Raw genomic sequence first — 13,546 nt, forward strand, 5'->3', positions numbered from 1 at the left:
GGGATATATCATTCACTGTAGTGGCACTGTAGCACCTTGTAACAAACAAACCCACTTTTAAAATGCTGCGAAACCTGTGCAAGTGACTGTGTGTCCTTGAGCCAGTCACAATCTGTAGGGGAAAAAATGTGTAGTCGACTTTTTAAATTAATGACTGTGTTGATAATAATGTTAATGTTAAGAAGATAAATGTGATGATCTTGGTGACGGAAGTGATTAATGGCAAGAACTTCTGCTATGAGAACTGCTAAATATGCGCCAAGGTTGAGATTGCATTATCCGTGTGTGTGTGTGTGTGTGTGTGTGTGTAAGTGGATGTGGGCGGGGGAAAAAAAGTAGTCACATCTTGTAATTGTAAAAATAAATAGTTTGTTTTTTCCAGAAAGGTTATGCATGCGTCTCTCTCTGTCTCACTTTATGTTGGTGTGTGGTTATTTGTTTACACTTCTAATGAGTTTCATTGTGACATAGATCTGTGGAGTTGTTAAAGAGGGCTTCAATGTAGCCGCATATGAACATTTCAGAAAATATTAGATTTGTTTTTAGTTTTTGGTGTATCTCATGTTTGTCAGTGTTGTTTAAAGTGTTAATAAAAAGTGGTAAAATTATAAAAAAAAATAAAATTAAATGAAAGTATTGTAGTTAATTGTGAGGAACCTATACTTTTCTGAAGTACTTCCATTTTTCTTACTTCTTACTTTTATTGGAACTCCAATTTCTAGCTACAAATCTACTGCAAGTAAAACAAAAATTATGGCAACTTCTCTGTTCTAATTCTGATTCAAATTTTCAAAAATTTGTCAGTGTCATTTTGACTTGGACTCCCACTGCACATCATGCCCTCACAACTTTGTAGTCTGTCATTACCTGCTCTGCCTCTCTGCCTGTCAGACCATCTGATTCTATCAGCTCCAAGTGTGAATACATCCCATTCTATCATTTATCACGACAGAAATTCTGAGCATCTCCTTCTCCTCAGGCTTGAGCCAACTGTGTCATAGTTAGAGTTGGTGCTGTATCTGTGAGTCAAGCCCCAGGAGTAAAAAACTGGGGTCAGGCTCAGGATAGATTAAGGAATAAAAAGTCTATGGCGAAATAAAGTGTCTACATAAAGCAATAAAATACTGTGTTTGTGTCACTTTAAGCTGGGGCACACAGAGCACAGCAGGTCTTAAGTAAAAACGCTATCTGAAATTTGACAGAACATTTTCCGCGGTCAAGATAGCAGTGAAATATACCCACTTACAGATCACAGTAAGTGCAACACAAAAGGTCTCCTGGGTGGAATTGTGCAACAAAACACACCACAGTTGACTGTTTTTCAGCATCAAGGAAGGTGCTCTTAAAATAATGTAGATACAGTTTAGCAACTGAAGTAATGCTGACTGCACACTCACCCACACAGACACACACACAGACACACACACACACACACACACCCACACACACAAACATACCTCCAGTGCAACATGAAAAAAAAAGACAGTAAGCAGCTGCAATTGATTTTCGAGTCAATGCTTTATAGCTTCGTCTTATGAGCATTCATGCACATGCATGCACAAGCACACACGCAGGGGTTAAAGGCCACGATACAGCCAATTGCTGAGGGCCTGTGATATCTGGTGTCTTTCTGTGTGTGTGTGGCTTGGTGGACGGGTTGAGCAATGTGATACGCAGATAGATTAAGGGGGGAAACTGATGGATGTCACCTTCCCTTTGACCTCTTCCCGATCCCTTCATCATGCTTCTCTTATTTTCGTCAGTGTCTGCCCATCTGTGTGACCCTCTGCCTCTTAGCAAACCCAAACCAACACCACATTGCATGTATCGCTTCCTTTATGACGTAGGCTGCTTTGGTCACATTGATGCTTTCTTACAAATTAAAGAACACAGTGAAAGAATTACAACAATCTAACTTCAGCTAACCTAATATTAGCAGGTAACACGCATCATGTGAAATGTCAATAATACAGTGCAAATGAAGCAGTTGTATTATAGTAACATAAATCTTTGTTCTCGTTAGGTATTAATTACAGCAAATGTCACAATGACTCCTGATATTGGCCTTTTCTGTAAGTTCATCAACTTCTTCGAATATTTGCCAGATGAGACCAATTTTTCACTTGTTTAAACTGTGATAATTTTAGAACAGAGCTACAATTATGGGGTAATTGTACTTTATTAGAGTATTTTGTCACTTTTACTCCACTACAATTCAGAGTAGAATACTGCACTTTTGAGCAAACTTAGTAGATGCAATGGACAATTTTAGTGACTAGTTATGGATTAATATCTTATTAACTAAAAACAAAAAATCTTTGTACTTTCTTTTTTAACTTACACATTTTCTTCACCATACTTACACATTAGGCATGTACATTAGTTTAACAGTTTTGTTTTTTGTACCTTTTTACTTTTTTAGAAAATGTTATTTAAATTATTTATTAAATTGTACTTAATACACTTGATTAAAAAATCTGTTAGTCTACTTCAAGTGAAGTATTTTTAAGACACACACACACACACATGCTACGTGTGTGTGTGTGTGAAAGATTTAACATACTTCAAATACATGGTTATTAGTAGTAGTAGTAGTTTCACTTTTGAGTGTACAGTTTGTGTACTACCACCTCCTGGTGGCACATTGCTCTTTTTTTCTGGCGGTCAGAGTGACAGAGAAGGAGCAAACAAAAGCCTGACAGTAAGAACAAAGGCACTGCCTTATTGCTAAGCAGCAGCTTGGATGCTGCATATTAGAGATTCCCAGTTGTAATTAAAACTTGGATGTTGATATGCAGTGGTGATTACCAGAGCCTAACATGACAGAAATGCAGAAATCAAATTTGGACAAGAATCACTCTGTTTCTTTGTGTTTATAGAATAAAGGATTAGGAAAAGGGAGTAATAAGAGTTTTATTTTTTTTTTTGGTGAGGTCCAGTGCATTCACTCATCAATGCAACTTGTTGTTTAACCTCAGAGGACACGGTAGCAGTAGCCCTTAGTTCATATTTTCCAGGGAGAAACCTGAAATGCAGCAGAGGTTTAGACACATACACACCAAGACACAAATCCCTGCCACTCTCACTGTCTGTTTCTGTCTCACAGACGCATCCAGACAGACAATGCACAAGCAGCACATTCTCTCTCTTTCTCTCTCTCTCACACACACACACATACACACGCAATGTTGAGTGTGTTTGGGTGCAGTGTAATCGCTGGAGCTGAAAAAGCAATGTGTCTGCAGTGACAGGTTCATTCAGGTGTTAGCGCCGTCCCAACCACAAGGCTCCAAAACAATATTACACTGTCCTCTAGTGCATACGCACACGCTCGCACACATACACACACATCGGAGTACTCTTCTCCAACACTACAAAACCAACCACACAAAACTGCTGCAGAAGTTCACATTTTCTCACCATCTCTGACTTGGTCTCATTCCCAGGTCAAATACTGATGCTTTGTCAAACATGCTGGCGTTTCATACAGTAGTAGTGAGGGACCCTTTGGCATCTGTACACTGATGGACAGGCTTTTTCAATGGATTCCATTATTACCCACTCGTTGAAATATTAGATGCCCAGAGCAACTGCTTCGGACGTCTGTTGACTCCACCGTTTATTTGACGCTTTGAACTTTGACATTACAAATGAAAGGCAGAGTTTCTTGGTCCAAATAAGATTTTTAGTAGGAAAACTCACTATTTAGAACTATTGTTTCCCACTTTATATTTCAACATACAGCAACAGCAAACATAAAACACAGCTGAATTTACTGTGACTTTACAAAAGGTTATGTCATGTGGTCATGCCGCAACACACAGATTACAACAATCAATCATACAACAACTTTTTGAATGCTCCAAAGAGTCGCTGAAGGTCTGACTGACCTGTTTAGCTACAGCAGATAATTGTTATAGATAACTTGATACACAGCCAGGTAGGCTGACAGATAGATACACATTTTCGTGGATATATTTTTGCCTGGGGAGGCTGGCCTGGCGTAACCTATAAACCCAGATAGAAAGATACTGTTCTGGCAGCAGCAAGTGTCTTGCAAGACGTGCTGGACTCACTTTTTATGTTTGTGTGTAAGTGGCTTGGCCCTTCTGCAGTCACAGAGCTCATTAGAGGAGATGATTGACAATTTTTTCCCTCTATTTATCTATTTAGCCACCAATTAACCAATTTAGCTTGAAGGCTGGGTCAACTCCGATAAAATCTTGCTTGCAACTTTCCTTATTGCAGTCCCCTTTCCAACAAATATATTTACACATTTATTTGTTTTTTGCATGCATTTGCATCAGTATTTATGGATTTTAAGGCATGATGGAAACATGACTATATGAATCACAAAGTTGGCTGGTTGCTCAGTTCTCTATTATACAGACTGATCTCAACTAGGGGATGGACTGACATGATTTTCTTTACTGACATTAATCAAATATCAATTTTAATGACTTTCACAATCTTATGGCTTTTTGAAAAATTTCTGTTGTCTCGACAATATGTATATTACATAATATTATCATGACAACAAGTTCTTTGTTACATGACCACAAGGAAAAGGGAAGCTTGGCTCATTGACCCATGAGGGCAACACAAGGACACTCAAACATACATAAACACTTTCTAAGTCTTCTCCAGTGACCTTGCTGTAAAAGCAGATACACAGTCAAGAATCCGTCCCACTCTCTGTCACACACAGTATTTGTACAAATTTTTACGTGCGCACACATACACACAAACAGACACGTTCAGTGATTAAGTGATGATAACTGGGTTTATTGCTGAACCAAATATGAGCAACACTCACACACAGGTTATTACCAAAGCATCTGATCTGAAACAAACTGATTAGATGTATTTTCTCGGGAGAGAGAGAGAGAGAGAGAGAGAGAGAGAGAGAGAGAGAGAGAGAGAGAGAGAGAGAGAGAGAGAGAGATTTGGCTCATGTGTTTCCTTTGGAATTTGAGTTTAAATGTTGCAATATTCATTAGTAAGCCTAAATTACATTTGAAATACATTTTAGCACTTTAACTATTATTATTACTAACAATTCCAGTTTATCCTAAATCTTTCCAAGGAATTCCTCTTCAAACCACGTTGTTGACCCCTTCCCTGGTCTGTCCTCCTGAGGAGAACTAGGAGGTAGGTATTGGGGAATTTCTCCCCTTAAGTCACCCTCAAAGTTGTAGAATACACACATATGATCCATAAATACACACTCACTCACACCATGTAGGAACCGAAGTGAGGACAGGTTGTCTTACTAAAGCGTGCTGTTGGAAAGTAATGATCTCTGGGGAAATCTGAGGACAATAGAGAACAAACAAGTCGCATGCACGCACGCATGAACGCACGCACGCGCACACACACACACATGCGTGCACAAACACGCACACAGACTTTAACAGACATGCATCGCTGACAAGAAGGAGGAAACATCCCCTGGGAGAATACAAGGCAGGAAAGAAAAGATGGATAAGGGAAGAGAACAAAAAACGTGATGGAACAATTTTTCTCTTTTTGCTCAGTGGAAGTTGTCACTTACAGCACTTCCCCACAGCACCCACACAGCCAGAGGCTGACAGCAGGCGAGTTTTACACACTGGAGGTTGTGGTGGGTGGGTGGTGAGGTAGGTAAGTAGGTAGGTAGATAGATAGACAGTAAGATAGATAGACACAGATAGACAGATAGATACACACACACTGTCAGAGACATGTTAGCTACAACAGGGAGACAAAGAAAGACAGAAGTAAAGCCAAGATGATGCCAGGCAGAACCAAAGACGGACAACACACCATAACACACCCTTTTGCTTGCCTTGTACCTCACTTGTAAGTCGCTTTGGATAAAAGCGTCTGCTAAATGACTAAATGTAAATGTAAACACCAGCCATTATCCGACTTCACCTTCAGTGTGTGTGTGTGTGTGTGTGAGAGACCGCGGGACACAGAAATGCAACACATCGTTGCAGACAACCCTTGTTGGTTTGGCTAAACCCCAAGTGAGTGTTTGTTTGTAAATGTGTGCATATAATTATGTGCGTGCGTGTGTGTGTGTGTGTGTGTGAGTGTGTTGCAAGAGTTGCATGAACAGTCAACCATCCATTCAACCAACACTCTTTTTAACCTGGTTTCGTCTCTACTGACCGGCTGTCAGATCTGGGTTACCATCAGTTACCAAACCCTTTAATGTCAGGGGAAATGGAAAATAAAAAGATGGTAGAGAGAGAAAGAGAAGGAAATTTGGTGCCATTGTAAACGCTAGTAGGACAATGTATCTGTATTACAAGACTGATCTTGTTCATAGTGGATCTGAAATAACTGTACATATTATTGGTTCCAGCTTAGATCAACTAAAGTTACTGCATATGAAACACTTGTTGGCCCTTATCACTCACGATTAAAATGTTGGGAGTTTTTGAAAAAAAAAGTGTGGAAATGTTATTGTTTGTAGCACACAGTCCATTTGAATAAAATATGATGATATGATGAAAGTATTTTCACATATAGTACGGTAGATACACACTATAAGTACAGCCTCTTTGATGTTTCAGTTCAAGCTGTGACCCCTACTGAGTAACTAAAATACACAAACATTAAATTAAAAAATAAAAATAAAACAGACGACATTGAGAAATGCACCTTGTTAACAAGTTCTGAGATAACAGACTAAAACAGCCACACAGGAAAACAAAATACTCACTTTTCCTTTCTTTTACCTCTCAGTACACAATTATGCAAACAACGCAATTCATTTTAACACACAGCAGCATACACACTCATACAAGAGCACAAAGATAATTGCAGCTTGCATACATACAGACCAAATTGACTGTCGCCATAACACACAGGACACACAGACTCGGTGCAACATGAAAATGAGATTTAATTCAAATTTTAAAAGATAATAGTGTAGTGCGTTGCCAAGCTCTCCTTCAGTTTTATTGGCAATATCTGAGGCTACCTAACAACATTCCACAAACAACATGAATGTAAATGACTAAACACACTATTCTTCATTTTGGACTTTTCTTTTCTTCCATGCACTTTTTTTGACAACACTGACTCTAATGCACAGAGAAAACAAAGAAATCTATTTGTGTGTGAGTGTGTGTTTGTGTGAAAGAGCAAGGGTGTGAGTGTATGTCCGAGCTGTCAGGAATACATTCAGGTTGTCACTGAGAGGACAGAGGGGACTCTTGGGGAATGAGTTTGCAGAAACAAAGGAGATGCACACTGACTCAAACACACACACAAATAGTAACATACTGTACATAGTGTTCAGCACACACATACAGTAAAAAGACACACTGATTGCTCTTGTCAAGCTCTAGTCCAAAGTGTGTTTTGAAACATTAAACACATTTGAAATCCCTCACTGCTGCTCTGCACTATTCATTAATACGTTTGTGTGGGTGTGTGTCTGTGCAACATCAACGCACAGTCAAGGTGAGAGTTAAGAGGATGTAAGAGAACAGATCAATAGTACTGAGCAGACACACTGTTGACAGTGACACAGTGGTCTTGTTAGTTATAACCCCTGTGTGTGTTTGTGTGTGTGTGTGTGTGTGTGTGTGTGTGTGTGTGTGTCCCCAAGTTCTAGAAACAACAAATACATTTATTAGTATCAGAGTACATGTTCAATTTGTGCAGCTTTATACCTCTATGCCACTACATTCCCATTACATTTGTACTTTTTGCCCTCTATTAGACTATTATTGATATTGCAGTACTGTATTGTACTATGAAATTTTTATGTGCAGCTGCACAACAAGTCTATTAAAGAACCCAGCAGTTTACAAAATAACTTGACCTAGCACCACCCAACTCTGTCTTCCACAAAATATGTTCATATACAACTCATTTGCATTAGCCATTAGATTTTTTAAGAACTAAAAGCAGGCAAGCATACTGCTGTAAAACATTCACACTGGATTTTATTTTTATATATTCTCTCCCAGCAGCCAACACATTTCATTTCTCTTGCTCTAATCTATTAATATGCTAAAATAATATATTGAATTAAAAATACAATCAAGCCCAAGCTAAACCAAGCATTTCAGTCGCCTAAAAATATAATTACAATGTTGGGCAAGAATGTGCAACTTTATCCTCTTGTAAATGTTTTTCTTTTTTTTTTTTTTTACATATTGGAAGTGCAACTTTACATAGTTCATGTTCTGTTTTATTGCATTAATGCAGCCCTTACATTATTTCTCTTACTGTTAGTATTCCTCTCATTCTATTGCTCCTCTCTTTGTGTATCTGCTCTACTCTGACATACTCAAACCCATATCAGCCCCCTGTAAACGCACACACACACACACACACACACACACACACACACACACACACACACACACACACACACACACACTAAAGCTGCTCGATCATAGCAAAAATTATAAAAAAAACAGATTATCTTGTTGAAAATTGTGATTATGAATATTATGACTTTAAAAACATAATTTATTTACTGAACCTAAAAATAAAAAAATTTAATTTGAAGATATAATGGATAGTATTCAACGTAAAAACAAAAACAAATGTTGTAAATTAATAAATGAATGTTACAGCCTGACTGGGACTGTTCAGGAATCTTTCATGTTTTTGTTACTCTTTCTCATGCACCCTTGTAGTTATTGTTACATCCTGATGTGCAGGAGTAGATTCTGTGAGGATTGAAGTTTTCCTTTAGAAATGCTTTTTCCTGTAAGAAAAAAAATGGTTTTATCTTGATCTTGATTATTTAGTTTGCATACTTGACGGAAGCCATATTAGTAACTGAAAACAAAATTTGACTAATTACACAGCCTTCGTTCCCTCACCCCCACACAAAGTACCCCATTTCTCGTATTTCTTTGCCCTTGCTTGTTTATACCTACTCCCTACCTTCCACAGGTTACCAGTGACACACTCCACCTGGATCTACACCAATATGCAACATGCAAATGCTTTTAGGATTTTAGTAGAGACTCTGCAAATGGACACAAAAGTGTGTCTGCACCTGTGTGTGCATGTTTGTGCATACTTGAAAGGTCTCCCTGGCATCATGTTTTATAATTTTTTTGTTTTTTCAGCTAGAGAAACACTTGGAAGTATTTCTAGATGGTGGTGGCATTTATTTGTAATTTCATCTTGAACTCGCCTCTCAAGCCAACTCATCAAGGGAGACTTCATTTCCAGTGAGTAAAACAGAGGTACAGATTTTTACAACTTTCACAACTCTTACCTCAACTATTCCACCATTCAACACCAAGAGCTGTTGGATGACATTAGATACTGTGGTTGTGACCATTTCTCCATTTTTGCTCTGAATATGACACTATTTTGATATTTGATTTGTCTGACAATCCCAGGTGCAGTGGTACAGTGTAAATTGATTTAGTCACCTCTTCACTTGTTTAACTGATATAACAGTGAGTATAAAGTAACAGGACCATAAAGCTACAGAAAAGTAGAAAGAAAGAAACAAACAGCAGATAGGAGATTTAAAAGAACACTAAAGAAAGATAATGACAGAACTTACATCTCAGCAAGCTTCACAGCATTAGAGTCCATTAAGACTATTCTGGTTTGTCTAATTGCTGGAAAATAACAAGGTATAAATTATAATCTTGATAAGATACAGAAGATGTGCCATTAACAGGGGAATTCCCGCCGTTCCTTTCTACATATCTCTAAAGATCTAATTAAGTCCAACACATCTCCTCCCACTCAGTTACCTCATATCACCCCATTCCCTAAAAGCAAGTGACTTCAGCTTAAACTCTCATAAAACGATGTGATTGTTGCTCACCATCTCTAAAAAAAGATTTTCATTTGCATCAAAGTTTTGCCTTTGAGCCTGGTTTGCTAAAGTTTGCACTAATCCAAAGGATTGATGAATGACATGTTAATATTGCTTGCACAATTGTTATTATTAAAAATCAGAAATTAGAAAAGGTCCAATAAACTTGTCCGCAGTCAAAAAGGGAAGAGAGAATGGTGGAGAGCAGAAAAAAACGGACAACAAAAACATGTTGCTTTTCTCTCCATGCATCATACTGTAATGTACTGAAACTTTGCTCTCCATCTACTGATGATAACCTTTTCTTTTCAAGCTCATAATTCCGGTATTCTGCCATCATTAAATGTAATCATCAGTGTACAGTCTGAGAGCTGGGACTCATATACTTTAACGGTTTAAAAAGCAGGACAACCTTTTAAAAGTCAGAGAAAAGGCTGGGAGGTTTCTTGCTTTGCATTGTTTAACACATCAGTCATGAATTGTTACTGGAGGAGCAATTCAATTTTCTTCTGCTTCTTCAGAAGAAAGAAAACAGGTTCCATTTTCTCCAAAAATCTGAAAATGGACTATAAGGTTGAAACTAAATGGATTTTGGAGTGTAGATAACTTTTGCTCTTATGATTGCAAGAGAAGGTTTCCGTGGAAATTTTTGTTATCAGTGTCACAGTTAGCCAAAACTGCTTTATTCTTCCTCTGGGACTAAAGAGAAGACAGCCTAAAGCAAAACAAAACCAAACTGTAGCAGACACAAATCACCCGGCTTTACATGTCTGCTCTGATTTACACTTTATTGGTTCCTATTGCGCTTAAATCCCCCATCGCCAATCTCTCTCATACACGCAAGCACACAATATTGATCTGTGGAGGCTAAAATCTGGTTCAAAAGCAGACTGAAAGCTACAAACAACAACACAAATGCACACACACATTTTAAAAATCAGCGCAGTCACCAATGTAACATTTGACACTGTCACCTCCACCTCTATAGCAAATGGATAATCTGTCTTGCTCTTTCTTGCTCTCTCTCTGTTTCTCTCTCTCACACACACACACACACACACACACACACACACACACACACACACACACACACACACACACAAAGACACACACCCTAACCTTTGCTCAGTGTCTGTAATCATATATTGATTTAATGCAGCACTAGGTATCACATCCATCTCTGCTTTTCTCCATCTTCTTTGATATTTTGGCGCTTTTATGATATTTGTCCGGGGAGGCGAAGACACGCCTTCTGAGATATGGGCTACTTGGCCCTGCCGGGACCAAAATTGGATTTCTTTCTTTAATTTATTTGAGCAAAGACCATTTCTCTTGGAGGAAAAAAATAATGCATGGCTATTTGTAGCAAGGTGAGCAGGGATCCAGACCATTGCACATCTAGACTATTATCATGGTATTTCAGCTTGAGTGTATTATGTGTTGATTTGATGCCTTCTTTTCATTTACCCCATTTGGGAAAAACAGCAGTCATAGACTGTTTAAAAAAAAAAAAAACAGCACCCCTGAGCAGTGCCTAGCTTTTACAGTGTGTGTGTATGTATGTGTGTTGGGTGATGTTAAAAAAAACACAACAATTAAAACAATTACGGCTAACATTTAATTACTGCCGCTTAAAACTCAAACTGTTAGAGGGAAATTTCCTGCAAGCTCAGATGGCAAAGTTGCACACCATGTACCTGCTGCTAACTGTGGAAACAAAACGGAAATTTAGACATTTCATTACAGTGCTGTGTTTTATAAAAAGCAATAATCCACTCCACCCTGTGATTTACAATGAGGTAGAAGAGGCACACGGGTTTTAAGTAATCTGCATCTTGTGGCTTTTTACTTGAATAGGACTCGACTCCCACAGTGAACATTAACCGTGGCATATGCAAACTAGCCTGCATAAAGTCTGCTTTTTTTTTTTTGTTTGTTTGTTTGTAATGGTACCAAATGAAACATGAGCAAAGCTGCAAGCCTCCCTCCTGTGGCCTTCCTACTGTTTAATGACCAGTGTTATGTTTACTTATTATATTCCCTGCACTCTGGAAAGAAATCTATACCAATATGTGTGGAGAAATAAAGAATCTAATTTATTTTATATGTAGGGGGGAGATGCAAAGAGATCAATTAGTCTGGCTGATGACACAATGTTGAGAAAAAGTAAACAAAACAGAAAGAAAAGAAATTAGAAAAGGCTGGGAGAGGGAAGTGTAACAAAAGAGAATGGGAGAGAGAAGAAACTATTAGATCATGTTGCCACAACAATCAGAATAATAATAAGGACAAAATGAACAGAGAAATATTTTGGCATGTGGAATTGATTTCCAAATATGCACGTACTTTGTGAAATATTGAGAAATGAAAAGAGTATTGGAGACTATGAACTATTTGATGTTCTTTGATGAAACAGTGACTGCCCTGCAGAGAAAGGACGGATAGATAAAGAAAACAAACGTGTGTAAAAGGTGAGTAGAAATAAAAAGGAACAATAGAAAGGGAGGAGAAAAAATTTAATTTAGAGATTTAAATCAATAAGTGCCTTTGCTGAATGTTTATCTTAAAAATGATGATTACCGTTATTACAACATAGAACGGAACAGCAAACAGAGGTGTGGGTGCTATCGCAAAGTAAATATTGTAAAGTATACAAAGTTGCATTTGCTGCCAGAAAATATATCTTACATCTTATTTACTTGTTTCATCTTTTTCTTAGTCATTATATATATCACATTTTTCTTTGGCAAAACAACACCCCATTTTCCACAAAGACCTATTCCCCTCAGCCACTGCTATCTTTGATAGATTTTGGATGTTGGCTAATGAAACACCTTGCTGGGAAATAGACACAAAGCTGAAATAAAATCCACCTGATAAAACCTTTGACATTGACAAAACACATGTGCACATATACACATAAAATGTGACACATCCATGAATTGCACACGTATCTAAATCCACAAAAGAAACGATATGATAAAAAAAACTACAAAATATTCAATAAACTTTAATCCAAATGGAATAAAAACTAAATCTTTCAATCACACTTGGTGCCGGCAGCCCACATTAGACACCAGGCTCCTCTGCCTACAGGGGACTCGGCTGGAAGAGTTTCTCCTCTTTCCTATGAATGAAAAGTTGATCCTGGTGGTGGATGTTGCAAAAAAGCACAAGCCCCATCTACACTGCCCTTTCAAGGTGGGGTTTTCTTCGCCAATATGCCGCCTCTCTGTTCTATATAAAACATACCAAATAGGTCTGGGTGCTCAGGGTTGACCCTCCTCTAAACCGCCTCAAGACGTCAGAGCCGGGGTCATTTTATCTCACCGTCTGCATACAAGGCCAAGTGTGGCCAAGACTGTTTTTGGTAGCTAGGGGAGGAGGAGTGTAAAGTTTATTGTAAGATGGGGTTCTGTGGTTGATTTTTCTGTGAGACTCTCCCATGAATATAGGAGGAGAAACATCATTTACAACATAATTCAGACTCGAATTATCATGCATTGCGTACAACATGCTAATGATAACAGTTACATTTGGTTTCATTTAAGGAACCAGAAGTAACATTACGTTGGACAAATAATAATAATAATAATAATAATAATAATAATAATAAATAATACTTTCTTAAAAAGTGATTCGTTTTTTAATGACGATCACAGAAGTCCTCTCTGTTTATGGTCCAGCGTTGTTTTTTTGCAGAAAACTATGTTCATGGTTTTATTCACAAATCCAATTTGAGTCGTA

The 13,546-nt window shown here is 38.0% G+C and overlaps 1 protein-coding gene across 2 annotated transcripts in view; it reads right to left on the reverse strand.

Annotated features, from left to right (window-relative positions):
* si:dkey-215k6.1 (transmembrane protein 132C) overlaps nucleotides 1-13,546 on the reverse strand; it is a 216,077-nt gene that overhangs the window by 62,228 nt on the left and 140,303 nt on the right. The window lies entirely within an intron of this gene.

The sequence above is a fragment of the Channa argus genome, chromosome 11, assembly GCF_033026475.1.
Source record: "Channa argus isolate prfri chromosome 11, Channa argus male v1.0, whole genome shotgun sequence".
NCBI lineage: Eukaryota > Metazoa > Chordata > Actinopteri > Anabantiformes > Channidae > Channa > Channa argus.